This window comes from Gasterosteus aculeatus, chromosome 21 (assembly GCF_964276395.1).
Source record: "Gasterosteus aculeatus chromosome 21, fGasAcu3.hap1.1, whole genome shotgun sequence".
Lineage (NCBI taxonomy): Eukaryota > Metazoa > Chordata > Actinopteri > Perciformes > Gasterosteidae > Gasterosteus > Gasterosteus aculeatus.
Window position 1 is genome coordinate 3,634,917 of NC_135708.1, and position 21,635 is coordinate 3,656,551.

A 21,635-nucleotide genomic window follows, 5' to 3' on the forward strand; every position below is an offset into this window, starting at 1 on the left:
GAAGTGTAAAGTGTTACGTTCTGCCTGTGCCTGGCCATGCAACAGAGAGGGAAGACCAAGCGGATGAGTTGATTGAAAGAAAATACCGTTTATTAAGGACAACGAATGAGCAACGTAAAGTAAATAAAGTCAGTATAAGTGTTAGTCAGGAGAACTGAAAGCGTATGAAATCAGGGTATATGAAAAGTCATGTAAAAGGAAACAAAATCAGCAAAACGGTGCGGGAGAGAAGGAGAAGCGGCAGCCCCCCTTCCACCAGGTCTCCCCAGCTTTTAAACCCCTCAGGATACATAAAGCCATCCCAGGTGTTCCTGGAAGGAATCATAGGAAACCCGTCACACCTGTGCTCCGCTCACCTGTAGGGGAGATGCAAATAGACAAAACGAGGAGGAGGAGCCGGCAGGTCCGTAACACCTCCTCCCTTAAGACAGAGGCCCCTAAAGGCCTCTGCAATAAAAATGTTCGAAACCCCACACAAAAAAATAAACAAAACATTCTTAATTTTTTTAAATGAATCTATAAACTCAAAATGAGCACTTAACTTTTGTTTCGGTATGTTGACAGCCCATTCACAGGGACTGGACACAGGAACCCTTTTGTCCACAGGCCAAAAACCACTCTACTCTCCAGCAGCTCCAATCACCCTCCCGCATACCAAGAGCTCCCGCAAATCCCGGTACCTGGAAAGCTACATTTAAGGAGATTAAGCGGAAGAAGAGTGGAGAAACCAGAAGAGCGAGAGATAGAGGCCAAGGCAAAGCATTCACTCCAGCCCACCCGGAGCACGGGACAAAGCGTCAGCCATGACATTGTCCACGCCCCGAATGTGCCGTATGTGCAAATTGTATGGCTGCAAAAATAAAGCCCAACGCATAAGGAGCTGACTAGGACTCTTTAAAGTGTGGAGGAATGTCAGTGGATTGTGATCCGAGTAGACAGTGATAGGAACAGCGCCCCCAGCTAGATACACATCAAACTGCTGTAGACCCCAGATTAACGCCAATGTTTCCTTCTCAATAGTCGAATAATTCAACTGATGACAATTAAACTTTCTTGAGAAGTAACATGTTGGCCTATCCACCCCCTGCTCATCACTCTGCAGGAGCACCGCACCAGCCCCCACATGGCTTGCGTCAACCTGCATCTGGAAAGGCTGATCAAAACGGGGTGCCATCAAAACTGGTGCAGAAGTCATCAACAACTTGACATTATCAAAAGCAGTTTGAGAGGTCACAGTCCATTCAAACTTCACTTTATCTTTTAACAGATTAGTCAAAGGGGCTACTACTGTAGAAAAGTTTGAACAAAAGCTGCGGTAATACCCTACCATGCCCAAAAACCGCCGCAACTCTGTTTTGTTGGTAGGGACAGGAAACTTCTCAATAGCCACCACCTTAGCATGGACCGGCTTCACTTGCCCCTGCCCTACGATCTTCCCCAAGTATGCAACTGTAGCCTGGGCAAACTCACACTTGGCTAGATTTACAGTGAGGCGAGCATCAACAAGCCTTGAAAAGAGAGCCCGAATACGGTCCAGATGTTCAGACCACTCCTCGCTATACACAACCACATCATCGAGGTACACAGCGCATCCCTGCAACCCAGAAACAACACGGTTCATAAGTCGTTGAAATGTGGCTGGAGCATTTCGTAACCCGAAACTCATAACCGAATAGGAATATAACCCAGATGGTGTTATAAAGGCTGAAACTTCCTGAGCTCGAGATGACAATGGGACTTGGTAATATCCTTTCAATAGGTCAAATTTACTCACAAACTTTGCTGATCCTACCCGATCAACACAATCTTCAACCCTTGGGAGTGGAAAAGAATCTGATTTTGTGATGTTATTCAATTTACGATAATCGGTACAGAATCTATTAGTCCCATCAGGTTTACTGACCAATATACAGGGTGAAGCCCAACTTGAATAGGAAGGCTTAGCCAAACCATTTTCCAACAGGTACTTCACCTCTGCCTCTAGGTGTCGCTGTTTGTCTTGTGACACCCGATAGAACCGCTGTCTTATTGGTTCTGCATCACCAACATCAATATTATGCTCAATTAAATGAGTACATGATGGTGTATCTGAAAATAGAGAAGGAAAATCAGACAACAAAGACGACAGTTCTGATGCACGCTCCCCTGGCAAATGTCCAAACAATGTATTTAACTCTGCCAGTTTCTCAGAGTTCCTCAGACGAGGTTTCAGCACACAGTCATCAGGTCCTACCACATCCTCACCACTACTTTCTGCCCCCCATGTAGGGAGTCTCAATGGCCCTAGGAGCTCCGACAACTGCGGCTAAAGAAACTGGAATAACCAGGTCACTAGACTCTGCTGCCGCAGAGACTGGAAACCTGCTGTAGTAGGACTTCAACAGATTTATGTGACAGAGCTGAGTGGAACGCCTAAGATTGGGTGTAAAAAGTAAATAATTGAGGTCTGACACTTTTCGAACAATCTTATAAGGACCTGTATATTTTGCAAGGAACGGAGAATCTGCTATCGGTAATAATGCTAATACCTGATCCCCAGGACTGAACACCATTGGCTCAGCTCGACGGTCATACCAACTCTTCATTTTCTGTTGGGTTTTTGTAAGTTTGTCTGTCGCCATCTCACAGGCTAAAAACAACCTACGACGAAAACCATTTGCGTAGTCCAACAAATTAACAGGAGACTCAGGACATTTCAGCTCCCCCTGTAAGACCGCTAAAGGCCCCCGAACTCTATGTCCAAAGACCAGATCATTAGGCGAGAAACCCGTGCTCTCCTGGGTTACCTCTCGTGCCGCCAACATCAACCATGGGAGTCCCTCTTCCCAGTCTCTGTTAAGCTCGACACAATAACCCCTGAGAAGCGACTTCAGTGTCTGATGAAAACGCTCCAGAGCACCTTGGCTCTGGGCGTGATAGGCACTACTACGCTGATGTTTCACACGCAACTGCTCGAGCACCTCTCTGAACATGCGTGACGTAAAGTTAGAGCCTCCATCACTCTGTATAGTGTGAGGGATACCAAAGATGGAAATAAACTGTGAAAGGGCTTTCACCACCGACCTAGTTGTGATTGTACGCAACGCATAGGCAGCGGGATACCGGGTAGACTGACACATTACCGTCAGCAGGTAAACACCCCCTGACTTAGATGAAGGCAATGGTCCTACACAATCAATTAACACATTTTCAAATGGTTTCCCTAGAGCTGGAATAGGGTAAAGTGGAGCTGGCTATAACACCTGATTTGGCTTCCCCGTCAATTGGTATACATGACACGTCTTAATGAAGGCTGCCACATCCTTCTTTATGCGAGGCCAATAGAAGTACTTCATAAGACGGTCATAGGTTTTTCTAACCCCCAAGTGCCCAGCTACATTCCCATGAGCTGTCTGTAGGACCAGGTCTCTAAACTTACATGGTACTATCACTTGAAACACTGGATCATCAACCCCGTCGTCAGTGTGAGAGGACCACTTCCGGATCAACAACCCCTCCTGAATAAAATACCCTCACGATGCATTTCGCAACTCCACAGGCGTTAACACCCCAACGAACAGATCTTTCAATGTTGCATCCTCCTTTTGAGCTGCAACAAAATCACTATGAGAGAGAGATGGTGGTAAATTAGGCACAACAACAGACTTAAACTCTCTACTCTGAGACACATCATCATTAGAGGCACGACTCATAGCACGTGTCACGGCACAAGCTGTAAAGACAGTCAAATTCTGACCACCAACGTCACTGTCGGCTGGAATTGAAGGACCGTTAACAATTACAGGGGGCAGTACATCACGCCAGACACGTTCTCCAGCCAGGTTGTTACCTAAAAGAAGATGGACGCCCTCTATTGGTAAAGAAGGGCAAACTGCTATTTTTACATCCCCTTGCACTAAATCCGACTGCAGATTAATCCTGTGCAATGGAACAGAGACAACTTGCAACCCAATCCCCCGGACTAAAACATTGTTCCCAGTACTAGAGTCTGCAGAAAAGGGCAATACAGACTCCAAGATAAAAGACTGACGCACCTGTGTCCCTAAGTATCTTAACTGGCACTTGGTTGGAACTACCCACCAGTGAAACTAACCCATCCGTAACAAAAGGAAAATAACCACTTCCCCCAGGCACAACTGAGTCAGGACCACCGTTTCTCTCACTGGCCCCAACAGAGCAAAGGCCTGATAGCTGAAATGGCATCTGTTACGCCTCCACCCCGGCTCGGGAGAGGAGGAAGGCGTAACTGCCCAAGACCACGCCCTCTGGATGATTCTGAACCCGTGTGCGAAGGCCCCAGCTTGCTACCACAATAAGTAAAGGACACTACTACAATTGATGGCTATGGTGGGTTTATTTCCCCTACAATAACAACACAAACATTTCAACAAACAATTACACACAAGTACAAAGACACGGGATAGGAGGACTAACAGGTAGCAAGGCCTGTGGAGTAGGGGGGTGCCAGCGGTCTGTCAAAGCAAAGAAACAAAACAAAGGACCCTGAGCTTCCCTAATCCTCTAAACCTACCTACCACAATCTAACCTATCACACCACTTACCTCACTGCTACAATACACTGGGTGACAGCCGCTGGCTTCTAATCTAGTTTATCTAACAGAGGTTTTCCCTACGGGTGTATGTAGACCCCAGGGTATCTTACCTAGCCCTGCTCCACAGCGCTCTTGGGGTAAGTACATAAACACAGACCTGGGTGTACAATAGACCACAGTTTAACAAACAACATAAACCATATATTCTTTCAATATCTAAATCAATGTCACTCTCAATCTCTCCCAAAACACAAGCCCCCCTCTTTTTTTCAAGCTCTCACACACAAACATTTTTAAAGGAGCAGAGCTGAGAGCTGGATTGGCTGGAGGAACAGCTGGCCACGCCTGCATCGTCAGCAGCAACTCACCACACCTGTGAAGAACAGTGTGTGAGAGAGTGTGTGTATGTATGTATGATATCAATCTTCAAAGTAATATACTCTATACTAATTGAGAATATGGATAAGATAGGGGTGGGTATCTATAAGCTTTTGCTTCCTTCTACTCCTTTTCTTGAACAAAAGGTGACTTTTCTAATTTTGTGGTCTATGTCTATGTTGATTTTAAAATTTTTAAAATACAGTATATTACTTTGAAGATTGATATCATACATACATACACACACTCTCTCACACACACTCTCTCACCCACACACACGCACGCATACTCACACGCACAAATAAATACAATTTAAATTTCCGTCACTGAATATTTTCACAGATCTCATATTTGCCTAATGTGTATAATTTAAGATGTTTTTTGAACTGTGCAATATGTTAACAATCTTTGATCTTATCTGGTAAGTTGTTCCACAACTTCACCCCACAGACCGATATGCACCTGCTTTTGAGTGTAGAGTGCACCTTTGGTTGCCTCAGTTTCAGTCTCCCTCTTAAATTATAGTCTCCTAGTCTGTCGTTAAACCTACTTTGAATGTTTCCTGAGAGTAGGCTGTTTCTTGCTTTAAATACAATCTGTAACGTTTTAAAATCTTTTAAGTCCATACATTTTAATATATTTAATTTCAGAAATAATGTGTTTGTGTGTTCATAGTCCATCCATCCATCCATCCATTGTCAAGCCGCTTATCCTGCACACAGGGTCGCGGGGGGGCTGGAGTCCATCCCAGCCAACTTCGGGCGATAGACAGGGTACGTGTATGTGTTCATAGTACCCCACCTTATTAACTATCCGTATTGCTTTTTTTTTAATTGTGCATATTGCCTGTAGGGTGCTTTTGTAGGTATTACCCCACACTTCCACACAGTAACACAAATAGGATCATCCACAGCGGTGGTTTTACATTATATTGCCTAAACGAAGCCTACACAGTACCAGCCAAATATTTGGACACACTTTTGCATAGAATTGAATGAGAAAATGTGAACCTGTCTGAGTGAAGTAGGCTAAAAGACCATTGGCCAAAAAGCCATTTCAAAAACTTTGAAGCTAACCATGCTGAGAGACGTCATCCACAAATGGAGAAAAGAGTGGTGAACCTTCCCAGGAGGCGCTGGCCTTCCAAAGTTACTCCAAGAGCACATCAACGACTCATCCAGGAGTGCATAAAAGACCTCAGAAGAACATGTGACCTCACTGGCCTCACAGTTGACAATCGGCATTAAGACAGAAAATGTGTCTTAATTTTTGATTGGTACTGTAGTAGTAGCAGTGGTACTGCTTGGTAACCGGAGTTATCAAACTTTTTCTGTTACCACCCACAGGAAAATACATTTTCACGCCCCACCGCCCCAACCAAATTGTACATTTTATTTTTACTAAAACGACATTTTGCTTTTTCAAATAATGGAAAAATTGTAATCCATTTCAAGTAAACCAGGTTGCGAAGTCAAACTAAAACAAAATGTACAACCATGCTGTCAGAACATGTGAACTCACAATCGACACAAACACAGTAAACAAACACCTCACACTGTCTGACAACAACAGGAAGGTGACACGTGTGAAGGAGGATCAGTCATATCCTGATCATCCAGACAGATTTGACTTCTTTCATCAGCTGCTGTGTAGAACTGGTCTGACTGGTCGCTGTTACTGGGAGGTCGAGTGGAGAGGAGACGTTTATGTATCAGTGAGTTACAGAGGAATCAGGAGGAAAGGAAACAGTTTAGACTGTGTGTTTGGACACAATGATCAGTCCTGGAGTCTGATCTGCTCTGATGAAGGTTACTCTGTCCTTCACAATAAGACAGAATCACCTATCACCTCCTCCTCTGGTAGAGTAGCAGTGTATGTGGACTGTCCTGCTGGCTCTCTGTCCTTCTACAGAGTCTCCTCTGCACACCTTCAGCACCACATTCACTGAACCTCTTTATCCTGGGTTCTGGTTCTGGTTCAGGTCTGGTTCCTCAGTGTCTCTGTGTCCTCTTCAGGAGGGAGAGTCTCCTCCAAATGTTAAACCGGAGTTAAAATGCCAATACGCGCTTTTTGGCAAAATGTTCCTAATAAAAACATTACACACTAGCAGGGAATGATCTGAAAAAACAGCCGGTACAATGGTACACATTTTGAAAATATTAAAATGTTGCTTAAAAACATAAAACCGATCAAGCCTGGCTGAGGAGATTCTACCTTCTCTGAGGTGGGACCACGTGTACTGTCGGCAGTCTGCATGCATCCTTCTCCACACATGAGGCCATGAGACCGGACCAGCTGCCTCAGAGCGCGCTGGGAAGCTGGATGTGGCTCTGCGTGGTTGCGGTCTATGGTCGCATCTTCTGTGCAGTTAAAATCCCCCCCCAAGAATAAAAAATCCTCCGGGGCACAGCCATCTAAAAGATCATTAACTTTTGTTAAAAACAGCTTCCTCTCTGTACCGATTGTTGGAGCACATTGATAAAAACAACAGTAAAAAGGTCGAACCGTGCCTTTTCCACTTTAGCCTTCTCCTTAGCTGACTCCTACTCAGCCTCCACCACGGCCTGCAGAGCCTAAAGGAAAACACATCTAGTGCTGAACTGTGAGACAATGAAGTACTCATGTGTTTCATGCACCCACACATACCTGCCTTGTAGGGAGAACATGATGAGGATCCAGTTTGGACACAAATGCCCTGAATCATCCACAATACTGAAGGGCTGCGTGTCCATGAGTACTTTGGAAATGTGAAAAAAGACGTTCATGCCCCAACAAAATGGTCCATGTTGAATTTTGTGGCTCCTACATCTATGTTTTTTCAAATAAAGAAACAAAAACATAATTCAAGTAAGCAGATGGCTCCATCAGCTAAAAACAAATGAAACGTACAACCAAATTTTTTAGAGCAATGCAAATAAAGTTATACCTCTCCATAAAATAACTCACTCTGAATGGTCATTTGCATATTCCAGAAGGCCTCACTGACTCTCCACGTTCCACCTTCCGTGTTCTAACTTCCGTGTCCATGTTCCGTTCTCCACAGCTTAAGAACACTCGCGGGTCAGGTAGTTAGCAGCCTTGGAACTGCACACAGGTTTTTTGCAGTGGGCGAACATTGAGAAAAGGCCACAATGACTCTGTGGCCCTAAAAGGACTCGAGGTAAGTGGGGAATCCAGACAGACGTCTGCATTAACTGGTGTTGGTGGTTTACTGGACTTGTCAGGTGGAGAAGTGGGTACCTGGAGATAAACCTCTGATTCACGCTGTTGGGACCTTTTTCTTACGGCGTCTTTTGTGTCTGAGCCGTGAAAGGATGAAATAAGACCATTTAACGCAGCCGGTGGCTTTAGTTCACTACAAATGTTCCCTTCTGTTTTTCCTCGTGTGTAGATGACGATGAAAGCTCTTGGGACAAAACGTCCTCATCCAAAGGGCGCATCCCAAAGAAGAGGGTCCGACGCCGTCAGAGACTTGACACCGGCGTCAGAGCGCCATTGCTCGCCCGATACGAAAGGCCCGAAAGCTCCGGGCAGCGTGTCAGCGTGACTCGAGCAATGAGGAAAGACCAAGAGGAAAGGAAGCACAATCAGAGGAGGCGAGAAGAGGATTAGCGCTTTGTTTACGCTAATTGTAGCTTCGGCTATTTTGGTGTTCTCCTAGTCCGGTAGTAGTTAAGCGCTATTTGGTGACTCTCTGGTGGGTCTTGTGCTTTCTGTACTTCGGGTAAAGCTTTGTATATATATATATATATATTTTGTTTGTATATATTAGTATGTATATAATGCACAAAGGTGCAGAAAGACATAGATAAGTGTGTGTTCCACTTCTTGTTAATGTACAGAGAATTGAAATACACAAACAAGGACACAAGTCAAACCTGAAAACAATAGTTTTATTCATATAGGAATCCATGTGTTTATTAGATGATTTATTGGTTCAACTTTTCGAAATCAGAGATTGGGCCAAAATATACTGGTGGGCTGTTCGATACATTTGCACTACAAGTTTTCAACAGCAGACGTCATCATAGAGTTTGAGATGCATTGAATGAATGAACCTTTTTACGATACGATTGGCTGGAAAGCTTCACTGTTTCATAAAGCTTCACTGCTTCATAAAGCTTCACAGAGCTTCATCTGGCTTCATCTGGCCGTCACTAGTAAACAGCAGAATGTGCACAGAGGAACTGAAGTCACACAGAAAGAACTACAGAACAGGAGTTTGCTGGACAACACGAGCAGAGCTACTGAGCCACGTTACCACGTAGGAGTATTAACAAGGTGCCACTGGAGAGGTGAACAGCCCGGCTCTAAATACTGCAGGGGTGGATCATGGAATGTGGACCAGCTGTGTAGGAATGGAGCAGGATGAACGGCCACGCCTCCTCACCTGCTTCCTCTAGACACGCCCCTTTTCTCTTCTGGTTGATGCTTCAGCAAAACCAGAGCTACAAGACAAAGAGTTTGGCGGCAAATCCGGTTGATGCGCGTGAATCAAACATCGTGGACGTGAACTTCCTCGCTCGCGAGGTTAATCTCTGCTCGCGCTCGCTGTTGTTGTTATTGACAGCAAGGGGGCGGAGCCAGTCACCGGCATCTCCACGCCTGATTGGTTCCACTTTTCGTCCTTGGATTGGCTGGATTTCGTCCCTGTTGACCGTTGTGAATCCCCAGAACTGATGGAGCAGGATGAACGGATCGGATTAACGGTACCTGAGGTGTGCAAGTGGTACATGAAGACAGACAATGTCCCTCTCTGTCTTCTTCACAAATGGCTGTGGAAACCCCTCACGTGAGATCTATGTCACTTCCGTTTTACTTTCACTATGAGTCATTGCTGTAAATCACCGTTAGCTGAGTAGCACATTAGCTGCCATTAGATAGCTGGTATCAGCGTTTTCTGTTAACAACCTTTAAAAAACACTGCAGAGTCCAATCAAAGTTCTGATGAGATAATAATAATAATAATGCTATGATGTCATAACTGAATAAACTCATCATAGGAAAATATTTAAAAGTTAGCTAAATATCTACTGAATTAAACTTTCTTTACAAATACATGTAATATTAGAAGCAGCATCAAGGGTTTGCAGTCAAAATGATTCAGTTTTGATTTGACACAAGATTGAAAGAACTATCTTCACATGTTGTTGTTTTTATGAGCTAATATCCCCCACAACACGCTAGAGAGACGTTTTACAGCAGTCAATGAATATCTTTTTCCTAAAGTGGACATCATTGTTCTCCACAGCGTGTCCTCCGGCCTCAAACGTTGGAGCGTCTCCTGTCAAAACTGGAGCTCGCACTCATTCCAACACACTCCATATGGATTTCCTGCAGGAGGAAAAGACGACTTGTCAACAAGGCAAAAGTGATGCTGATCAGGATGCTCGGCCTGCGCTTAGTGCTCCTAATGGCCTTTGGCACGTTTCACTGCGCCCAAAGGAAAGCCACCAATCAGAGCCTGGAGTCTCCAACACAGCTGTCAATCACTGCCAGTGACACGTTGACAATCAAACCGTCTGATCTAAACATCCTATGAGCTGTTTCAGAGGCATGTTTCAGCTACTGATGAGCAGTGAAACATGTTGGGACAGAAAGCAGTCGAGCCAGGACGTGTCTCCTTGTGGACGTGTAGATTATGTCTCGTGTTCTACAGTCAAGAGACAGTGAGACGTTTCATGGAAGTCACTAAATGTTGCTTTAAAGCCGTCATCACAAAGACATAGTTTCACTTTGTGTGTTTGTCTTGAAGGACACGCTACATCCAGACGGAGGAAGATGAAGCAGGTAAACGGCTACAAATAGAACACAATGAAGCTGAGTAACACACACACACTGAAACACAGAGCATCTCACCAATGGTGAAGCTGAAGCGTCCGTGCAGAAAGTAGCACTGCCGCCCTTTTTAAACGCCTGTTTGTTGGACGTTGGTCGTGTCGTTGGGCTCCTGATGTGCACGGTGTCCCTCAGTGGGTGAGGGGGGGCCGTTCTCTCTGTGCTGCTGTGGACGGGTGTTCAGGGTAAACGCCGCCCTTTTCCTCTTTGCTCTTCGCCCCTCGAGGCTCCAACAACTCTGATCTGCTCCATTGAGACACTTTCATGTCTGATATTTATATTTACTGTGAATTAGTTTCCTCTGCTGCTCCGTCACACACAGCGTTTCTATTTGAAATGAGAAGCAAACCAAAGCGTGATAGTTAAACACCCGACAGTCAAGAAGCGTATTCAAATGTTTCAGAGCAGCTGACGTCATCGAGGCAGCTGCTGTCCCATGAAACGAGCGTCCTCTGTTGTCCCTGTGAGTCAGGACCCCCGAGTCTGTTCTCCCCAGAACGCAAGTCCGTCCTCTGCGTCCCATCGTTGAGAAAGGGCCCCACGTTGGGAGGTTAATACGAGCAGCGTGGAGATCAGGACCTTCAGCTGCTTCCACGTGTCGTCCAGTCAACAGGGGACACGAGGACAGAGGTCCCTCATGATGCAGCTGTGGACAGTCTTCTCGTATGTTTCTGTTGCTGCTTATTACCCGTCCATGACCAGCCGTTCTCCTGAAGCTTCCCCTGGACCGAGGCGCTAATGGAACCACTGAGCTCCACCACCGGGGCTCCCTGAAGACCTTTACTGGTGCTCTGAGTTCTCTCCGTTCTTCCTGCTGCAGGAACGTCTCCGCGCCCCTCAGCTGCTGTTCATGCAGCTGTCAATCATGTTGAATGACACGTGAATGAAGGCGGCACGATGCAGCGCGCTGAGGCCATGCAGAGAAGCTCAAGTAGCGGTAAGCCTTGTAGTGACGTCATTGTCTTAACTCAGGTAGTGACGTGATGTCACCTGTCAATCACAGGTCAGTGGAGCCACGATAATGAAGTAACTGTTGTTCTTTGGTGACTAAAGAGCCTCTTCTTGTTCACAACAACGGGTTCAGTCATCGAGCAGCAGCACATGTGGGATTAGTTCACTTCCTGCTTGTAGTTCACTGAGAACGTCAGCGCCTCTGGACACGATGGACTAACATCTGGAGGGACAACGTCCCCTTGCTGGACATCAACACGAGTTCCCTCGTTGTCCTCTTACAGGACGTTGTCCCACACACGTCTCTGGTTTAGTTCAGTGTGTTGTGTTCTAGTGTCTTTTAAACACTTAAAACGCACTTATGTGACGTCACAGAACTAACCGGTGGCTCTGTGGGCCACAGCGCCCCCACGTGGGCAAACCAAGCAGCTGCTTATAAGCGCTCAGCCTGACGGTGACGTGTGCTGCAGAACTCTGTTCAGAAAGGGTTGAATTAAACAAACGCTGCTGCCTAACCGGCCCAAACATCACCACTAACATCAAGTAGAAGAGCCTTTGTGAACCACGCGGAGCTCATCTGTTATTCGGCAACACGGAATCACCTGAAGAACCAACGTGTCTGATAACAATCCCACTCTGAGCCCTTTGGACATGTTGTCTCATCAGGAGACCGTAGCGGTTTATCGGCTCTCACGTTGAACTAACTTACATCCGGAAGACGTTTACAGCAACACGAGCCTTCGGAGTCTTTTCGCTTCCGTTTCTGTGTGTTTCTCCTCCATATTCCGGTGAACGGAGCTGCTAAAACGAGATGTTTCTACAAGGAGGTCTGGTGGAGAGGACAGAGACGCTCATTATGAAGGGATGAGGACAGACATGTTTATTATTCAGAAGACAGTGGTGTCCGTTGAGGTTGGACAGGTTTAATAAAGACTTTAACTCACAGGGAGACGCCGCTCTGCTGCTGCAGTACCGACAGCGGCCGCGGTGGCGCCGTTTCACCACAAGTCACAACGTCTTTAATGGTTTAATAACCATAGAAAATCATAATTAATAACTAAAGACAATGAGGAACGCTTCACGGGTTTGCGTGTCCTCCTCTAGCTGGGACTTTGCTGCGTCACGATTGGCTGCTTCTCATTAATTGGAACGTGACACAATCTTACAGGTTTTATTCATCAGATAATCTTCACAGCTTCAAACGTTCACGTTCTCACCCTTTTCCTTTCATGCATCACTTATATAATATTTAACTAAGAAACTAAGACATATGCTCCATGTATCAGAGAGCTGGAGAAAAGATCTGGTTCATTCTTCCATTATTCCTCACTTCACACAATGAACATTTGGTACTAAAACAATAAAATGAAGGTGCTGTTGGTGAAAGCGTCCTCATGTTTGGTCCTGGGGGGGAAACAGTTTTAACAATGTGACCTACAGCTGATATCCGTATCTGAATAAAGATTATTAATATACATTACGTACAAGTCACAAGTCATTAGAACAAGAGTCCTTTCTGCCGGTAATCGATTAGTTTGTGCTGTTAATCAGGACGCGTGTGATTGATTACTTTCATCATCAAATGATCAGGCAGCAAAGTTCATGAGAAATAATAATACTTTACTTTTTATAGCACTTTTCTTGGTACCCAAAGACGCTTAAGAAGAAGAAGAGAAGAAGAAGAAGAGGTCGAGCTTGTGATGGATTAAATAAACGTCACTATGACATCATCAGTGTGCAGCGCAGAAATATCAACATCTGTAAAAACGCAGGAAGAAATGTGACGTTTCTTCATGAGATCTCAGCGGCTGCAAAAACTAAAGGTTTCCTGAATGAAATCATTCTATTGTTTAATGCAGTAAAAGAAATGGACGTATTCACAAGGCTCTCACAGACTGGGATGTTTTCAGCTACTGACAGTCTGGATGAGTTCACAGAGGCTGTAACTTCCTACATCGGCTTCTGTGAGGACAGCTGTGTACCATCATGCACCAGGGTGAGTTACAACAACGACAAACCTGGTTCACAGCGGAGCTCAGAACACTACGCCTGCAGAAGGATCAGGCATTTAGGAGCGGGGACAACTGCCAAGGGAGGCCCACGTCAATTTCTGACAATTTACGGCAGTTTTCGGCGTTGCCCGCAAAATGAAGCTTAGGCGAAAATTCAGTCAGGAAGACTGGACAGGCTGTGCCGTTCCCTGGTGGCCTCCTCTCTCTGGTGGCCTCCTCTCTCCCTGGGGGCGCACGGCCAGCTGATTAGGGGCGGGTTCGGGTAGTATCAGACGTGGGTGTCGTTACCGTAAACCAATCGCATTGGGGCAGGCAAACGTTAAAAACTGTTCTGCTCTCTTGTGCCGCCAGTTGTCATTTCAGCACGCTGCAAAGGTGACCCGCCACCACCCCTGACACCTCCAATCTACAGCAGAACCTGGCATAGCAGGAGAGTTATGCAACTTGGGCTCTACCACCACCACCGCCAGTGTCTGGACTCCCAAGGGGGGGATATGCCTCGTCTCGGCTCGAGTTCCCGGCCCCGGGTCTATCCTGCGGCAGGATGGAGTCCAAGCCCCAAACAACTTGCAATATCATATTATACCTGTTATAATAAAGCATTGTTCAAATTTCAACAAGTCTCTCCGTATTGAATTGGCGTAAACCTGAAATTCCACGACAATTTATAGTGCCGCATACTGCCGAAAATCCCACTTTTCATGCCGTGAGATGAAGTGACAATGGGCTTAGAACCCCCCCAACGCCGTACAGCTGCAATCAGCGTCGTCTGTGCTACCGATTGGTTTTGGGGTTTTGGGGTTTTGGGGTTTTAGCTTCTAGCTTCGATGGAAAAAGTTACTAACGAACAGTGTGAAGCGTTCCTGTATCTGTTGGTGACGGGTACAGATTGTTCCTGTTGGAAGTCGCTTCTGGCTCGGTGACCTTTAGGGCGACCCCTGACCCTGAAGCAGCTGGCAAGTTTCTACACACAATAGGAGAGACACACCTGGAAAGAACTCCAGCGTTATTTTCCCCTGTATGTGCTTCCTCTTTGGACATGATGGTGGGACACGTGGGGTGAAATGGGCCAGTTTGAGGAACACAGCAGAACAGCACCACTGTGGTTTCTTCGATGGCAGCCATTGATTTACACTCTCACTTCTACAGGGCTCGGCAGGGGAGTCGGGGTTTCCAGGGCTGCCGGGTGCCACGGGACTGTCTGGGTTCAAAGGTCACAAGGTGAAAGTCCTCTATTATGGTACATGCACCATTTCAAATAACACCTGGATGGTTTGGTTTAGAACGAATGGTAACAGACGACACTATGAATGATTTATAGCCTTCGTTTGCATGTTGGACTGTAGATAGTAATGGCTGCTATGATATGTACTTGTTCATACGTTGCTTAGATGACATGATTCATTTCAATGGTGCTGAAGGTCGTCCGTCTCACTTCAAAAGCCGTGCGTGAAAGCTGATAAATAGGAGGCGCCCTGATCCTGATTGGTGGCTTTGCCGGCGTCCTGTGCGTCTCTGGTCACTCCCCATGCGGCTGTCAGAGCGGACTCCTCCACCAGCCTCTATTTGGATGTGACACTTCCTGTAAGTTGGACGTCTTCTAATGTCCAACGTATCTGTAGGGGGGGAAAGGAGAGACGGGCCCTGGAGGACGCCAGGTATTACACCTCACACTCACACTTCACAGGTCAACACACAAACTCACAACACTGGAGGAGTTGTGGCATCAAACCAATGTTGGTAAAGAAGCCTTTCCAGGGGAGGAGATCACGGGCAGCGATTCCACAGAACAGGGTCAACAGGTAGAATCATGTCCTTAATTAAACCACAACTAAATCAGGTACAGTACACACACACACACACACACACACACACACACACACACAGACACACACACACACACACACACACACAATACAATCAAATAATACCTCCTTTGTAAACAGACACATTATGACACTCGGCCTGTTTAAACATAATTACAGTAATCCCGTTACAGCTGTGTGGACTTAAGGGTCTCAATGGCTTCGTATAATCTTCCATTGTCATATCATAGCTTATATTAAGAGACTGACAGTAGATATACTACATAAAGTCCATCTCACATCATTATGACATCAAACGTCTGAGCATCAACACAGAGGAAGCGATGAGCTCCGTTACTCCGTCGCTTCCTTCTTACGCGCTGTAATTGAAAAGAGGCGTCAGGAGCAGAGGAAGGAGCGCTGTGTGACAGTGCTGCAGGAAAAGAGATGGAAAGTCCGGCTTGTTAAAGGTCACCAGTAGCCAATTCCCCCCCTGTCCCTCCCCGGGCCACTCCTATTGGCTGATAGTAGTAATCATGACCTTTTCACACAAAGCCAAACCAGCACGTGTGCAAACAAACATCTAATCCTGATGTATGTCTCTGCAGGGGGAGCGAGGCACAGATGGAGATCCAGGGACTCCCGGTGTACCTGTGAGTGTAGATTTGCACTCCCCCCACTGGGTGGCAGTGAAGCTTTTTTCAATGTTGAGATTCAGTTCTGTGTTTGAAATATATGTGCTGGTGTGCAGTGAGTTACAAGGACCAATGGATGGCAAGAGCATCTCCACCCATCACTTACAAGCAGCTAAATAGTGGTCGGAACTTGAGTTGTATTTAATCTCAACATCTGTCAGTTGTTAATAACAAAATCACAACAACTGGAATGAAGATGATATCAATACAAAACAAAAGTTACGTGAGTAACTACGGTTCTCTGAATCCTGGATGACCACAGATCTTTTGTCTCGTGGCTGCGCAGGTTGAGTATTTTATATAACAGCAAAGTCACCTGTGACCTCAGGTGACCTCCACAGGCTGGAAGTTCTGGTGTCGTCCTGAGGTCAGTCCTACGGTATCTAAGCCCTTAGAGCGCAACCGGGTACAGTAGTCTCCCCCCCGATGGAGGGTCAAACTGGGACAGCTGGATAGGTTGGTTGGCAGCGGGCGTGCCGCCCCCTTTGAGCGAAAAGCTGTAGTCGGCCACAAGGTGACATCCGAGCCGACCGGGCTGGCGTCAAAACGGCAGCTTCAAGCCTCCCAGCCCCGTGTCACGTGGCGGGGAAGGCAGGACCCAGACGCAGAGCTTTGGGAAACTAAAAGACTGATAGTCAAGACAAATCTAAAAAAAGGCCAAGGGAGAAAAATGCAGACAGGAACCAGGAACCCTCAGACCCCGTTGACACGATGGGGAAACGTTTGGGCCTTTCATTCACACAAAAACTGAGGTTTTATCACGGAAAACGATCATTTCTAAAAGTGGAGATTTCTGAAAACTCAGTTTTTGTGTTTGCGTGTGAACTCGGTCCAACAGAGTTTTAGGTTGTCAAACGTCACAGTGTGCGACTTGTTGTTGGTTTTGAGAATTCTGATTGGTTTGTCTTTATCCTTCTCGTTACACTGCTGACTACAGGTTTGGCGTAGTTATGATGGCGCCCGGGGACGTATTTATGCGGGTTCATATAAACAAACTTTTTTTGAAAACAGAGGGGCAGAAATATTTGTTTCTGTAAATACTGTAAATATGTGTAAATGTGGCCTCAGACTTGAACTTCCAGAACATTCATCAATGACGTGACACGAGACGCACACGGCTTAAATACACTGGGAGGTGCAGGTGATTGGACACAGGTGGAAACAATCATGACACGCAGCCAATCACAGGACAAGGCAGGAAGTGAAGTTACCAGTGTTCATTTTGGCAGCTATTTTTGATTTAGTCTTAGTCTTTAGACGAAAAATGCATATTAGTTTTAGTCACATTTAGTCATTTTAATCCTTCTTAGTTTTAGTCTAGTTTTCGTTGACGAAAACTAGACTAAAATGTAAGTAGTTTTAGTCCCATTTAATAGCTTTATTAAACCCCTTTTCTTCCCTTCTCAGGCCCAGGGACCCCCTGTGGTGTGTCTACAGCTGCATAATAGTCCAGCTTGCAGTACTTGGTTGTCCATCAGATGTCCCTCCTAGGACAGGTCTACAGATGTCCCTCCTAGGACAGGTCTATAGCAGGTTGGCAAACGTTTTGACTCGCGGCCACAGTGGGTTGTAAAATGTGACGGAGGAGCCGGGCCAAGAACAAATGGTGGAAGTGAAAAGATTTGGATTTTAACAAATAGCAAAGCATTTATTTGCAAGGCAATTTAACAAATTGGCAAAGGTGTAACAACTTCATGAGGACCAGGGACCTAAACGCAACACTTTGTTGTCTTTGTTTACTTGCAACGCTTTTGACACGGCCACCTGTCACGTGTGTGGCGCCTCTATGTTGCTTAGTAACGAACGTACGGTGGCCGAGACGGTTTAACCGTCTTCTCACGATGTGACGCGTGAACTACAGTAGAAATGCGCGAGGCTTCAGAACCTGCAATGAGTTTATTACGTTAGACGCGTTTGTGACGGAGCGTCTCATCGACCGAGGAAACGCTGCCTGCCGTCGCCAGAGAACAGAGCAGAAAGGTCCGACGGTCTTTAAACGCGTCTTCATGTTTCTGTGAAGCAGCGCGGCTTCAGCCTGCTAACGGGCAGCTAACAGGCAGCTAACAGTCAGCTAACAGGCAGCTAACAGGCAGCTAACAGGCAGCTAACCCGAGACAGCCGAGCTAAACTAACGAAGCCACATTCAAACTCGCCGAAGCGTAAAACTGTCGTCGCGGTCCGTAGTCGGTGCACAAGAAGCACCGCTGCGCGCGTTCTGGGTTGGTGGATGACGTCATCATGACGCGTTAATAACCGCCGTACTTTGTCTGTCTGTTGTCTGTCGGCTGCGTGAGAATTTAGGGGGAAAAAGTATCGTGACTTTGTCAACCACCAACATGTTCGTCTCGTTAACGAAAGTTAGAATAGATTTAGTCATAGTTTTTATTTTTTAAGATCGTTTTCGTCACGTCTTAGTCTCGTCTTAGTCATGGAAAAAAGCTTTGTTAACGAAAAATTTTCGTCATAGTTTTCGTCGACGAAATTAACACTGGAAGTTACCCAGAGGCCAAAAACTACAAAATAAAACAGAACCCAAACCGTGACACCCTGCCTCGATGAGGTGACACCTCCAGGAGGGTGAGTGCTGAAGTCTTCTGCAGAAGGATGTATTATTCCTTGAAATCCACAATTTGATAACAACACCACCAGATGAGGAGCATTCAAGGAATAGATTAGCAAGAATTGCTCACTGAGGCGCGCATCTTCTCCTATCCAAATAGGGTTTAGACAATGCGCGTGTGTGTTGAGACCGAGTTGTGTAGTCTTGTTTGTGACACTTGAGACAGATAAAAGTGGATTTCTCAGTTTGCAGTCTAATGTTCCCACTCTGTACTTCCACAGTGTCAAGAGCAGCTCAGCCTACATGAGACACACTGTCAGGTCCAAATGCATCAGCAGTGAATTGAAAAGTGAAGTGAAAGTATTTTACTGCTGGAATGACAAATTTTCGTCTCCAGACAGACTTCCTAATACTTACTGGGTAAAATAAATATAAGCGTTTGCTCTCCAGTGCGTTCTGTTCTCCTGGTGTCCTTCCTCATTCACTGTGTGTTCTCCTCCGATCCGTTACGTCCACGTTAGGGGGAGTAGTAGGTCGACCCAAATGCACAAGCACAGCAGTTTGATCTGTAGCCAATGATTGTATTTCCCATACGACCTGGGAAGGGAAAAAGAAAAAAACAAACAAGGCAAATAGTCAAAAGGGGAACAGAAAGTGCTCTTCGGGCTCAACTGGAGTCGGGAGGGAAACTCCACCGACGTCTGTCAGGGGATAAAGCAGTTCCGGTGTGGAAACCCGAGGCCCGACACCATAACCAGAGTCTGATTAAAACGAGTCACGTGTACTCCGTGGGTCTGACACTGCAGGACATAAACATGCAAACTGGTGCGCTACATCTGACAAAATAAATACGAGGCGCCCTGATCCTGATCAGTGGCAAAAAAACAACAAAAAGGTACAAACAAGGCGCACGGAGGTAAAAGCGCAGACTGCCTGTCGCAGGAAGTGAAAAAGGCAAATTGTGCTTTTCCGTGTCATGCGAATGCATTTGTGACGCGTGTGGATTTCAGGGTTCTGGAAGGACCACCGCAGGTTTGTTCAGCACACGTTTCTTTTATTTTCTGTTTCCGTCCACACATTTACATTTACACACTCACGGCGTCCAGTTTGTGGTTTCTAACTACAACCTAACAAGAACCCATCTGAGGCTCACTGAGAGAATGAGCTGCCAACCTTTCAGTAAAAAATAAAATGAGATCTACTGATGGAGAGCTATGATGGAGGCTGTTTTTCTTCACACATGTTCAACTATCAAACATAATTTACCTGCATTTGATTGATTTTTCCGATATCAGTGCATTAGAAGTGAGGCAGTATACATCACATCTAGTGAGGGGCCCAGTCCTTTGGATATTTTTCTGTATGTGGCCCTCGGGAAAACAGTTTGGACTACCCTGCTATGGACCCTGCGGTGCTGGCGGTCCGACCGGCAAACAGTACAGCCGTTGAGGGGGGGGGGGCGCTGACGGTACGCCAAAGTCGGCCCACTCCTCGCCGTTGGCGGCGGGCGGCACCGGACGCTGGAGTTTGAGACCCCTGATTCAATTCAATTCATTTTATTTTGTATAGCCCAAAATCGCAAATTACAAATTAGCCTCAGAGGGCTTTACAGTCTGTACACATACAACATCCTCTGTCCCGAAACCCACCATCAGCACAGGAAACACTCCCCAAAAAAGGAAAAAACCCTTACAAGAGGGAAAAGGGAAGAAACCTTAGGGAGAACATCAGAGGAGGATCCGTCTCCCGGGATGGACAGACTACAATGGATGCCATGTGTACAGAATGAACAATGTATAATACATGAGACTATATGACAGAAATGATTCAAGTAACTGTGAGTAGTAAGCCAGGCGCACAGCAGGACCACTGCAGGGACCACCACCATCACATAGAACCACCATCACATAGAACCACCATCAGATAGAACCACCATCACATAGAACCACCATCTACAGAAGCCTGTGGGGAGGGAGAGCACCGAGACTTAAGGAGAGGGTAATGTTGGTTTATGAGTACAGTAACATGATTAATATCTAAAATAATAATGATGATGATGATGATGGCAGCAGCAGGCGTCAGCATGGCCACGGTAGGTGTCAGGACCAGGGTCCCGAAGGAACTACGATCTACGGAGACCTGATAGGGGAGAAAGCACAAAAAAAACTCCCGGAAAGATGCTGAATTAGTCATGTGCATTAATAAAACGTGAATTATGGTAGAACGAGAGCGTGAGAGAGGAGCTCGGTGTGTCCTAACAAGTAAGAACTAAGAAGATCCATTAAACCAGCGCGGAAAACCAAGAAGCCTCTAATGGATTTATTTACAAGTGCCATTTTAAATTCATCTCATAGCACTTGGTTATTTCATTATCTGTACTTAGATGTGGTGTATAGATTTACTTACATAATAACATAATTATTACATAATTTAATGGATAAGCTTTAAGTGAACATGGGGGCGTTTGTGAGCACAGAGTAGAGAACAAGTTCTGACAACAAATCCTGTTAAACTTTCTGATTTGTACTTTTCTTTTTTTATAAATTATTACTTTCAAGGAGCAACCTGTGGATGTTTTGAAGTATTTTTGCAATGTGAAATTGCAGTTCTGTTTTAGAATAAAGGGTTGTGAATTAAATCTTTTTAAAGCTGCTTTTTATCAGATTCATCGATTAATCAGGAAGAATCGATTAATCGATTATCAAAATAATCGTTAGCTGCAGCCCTAACTCACACCCAGTCATAGTATAGTTATATCTCATGTATAACCGTTAACTACACCTCACAGGGCTCCACGGTGGGACCAATTTCACCAGAATTTGTACGACTAAAATGTTTCCCAG

The 21,635-nt window shown here is 45.7% G+C and overlaps 1 long non-coding RNA gene across 4 annotated transcripts; it reads left to right on the forward strand.

The window, feature by feature from the left end:
- The first annotated feature begins 8,810 nt into the window (after positions 1-8,810).
- Positions 8,811-21,430, forward strand: LOC144390357 (uncharacterized). 4 transcript variants are annotated; one of them, XR_013454389.1, is made up of 3 exons: positions 8,811-16,190; positions 17,640-17,765; positions 19,074-21,430. It is a non-coding gene; the product is annotated as an uncharacterized LOC144390357 (long non-coding RNA). The 4 variants fall into 4 exon arrangements; XR_013454387.1 differs by having other exon boundaries at positions 8,811-14,953; positions 15,176-16,190; positions 17,640-21,430; XR_013454388.1 differs by having other exon boundaries at positions 8,811-14,953; positions 15,355-16,190; positions 17,640-21,430.
- The last annotated feature ends 205 nt before the right edge of the window (positions 21,431-21,635 follow it).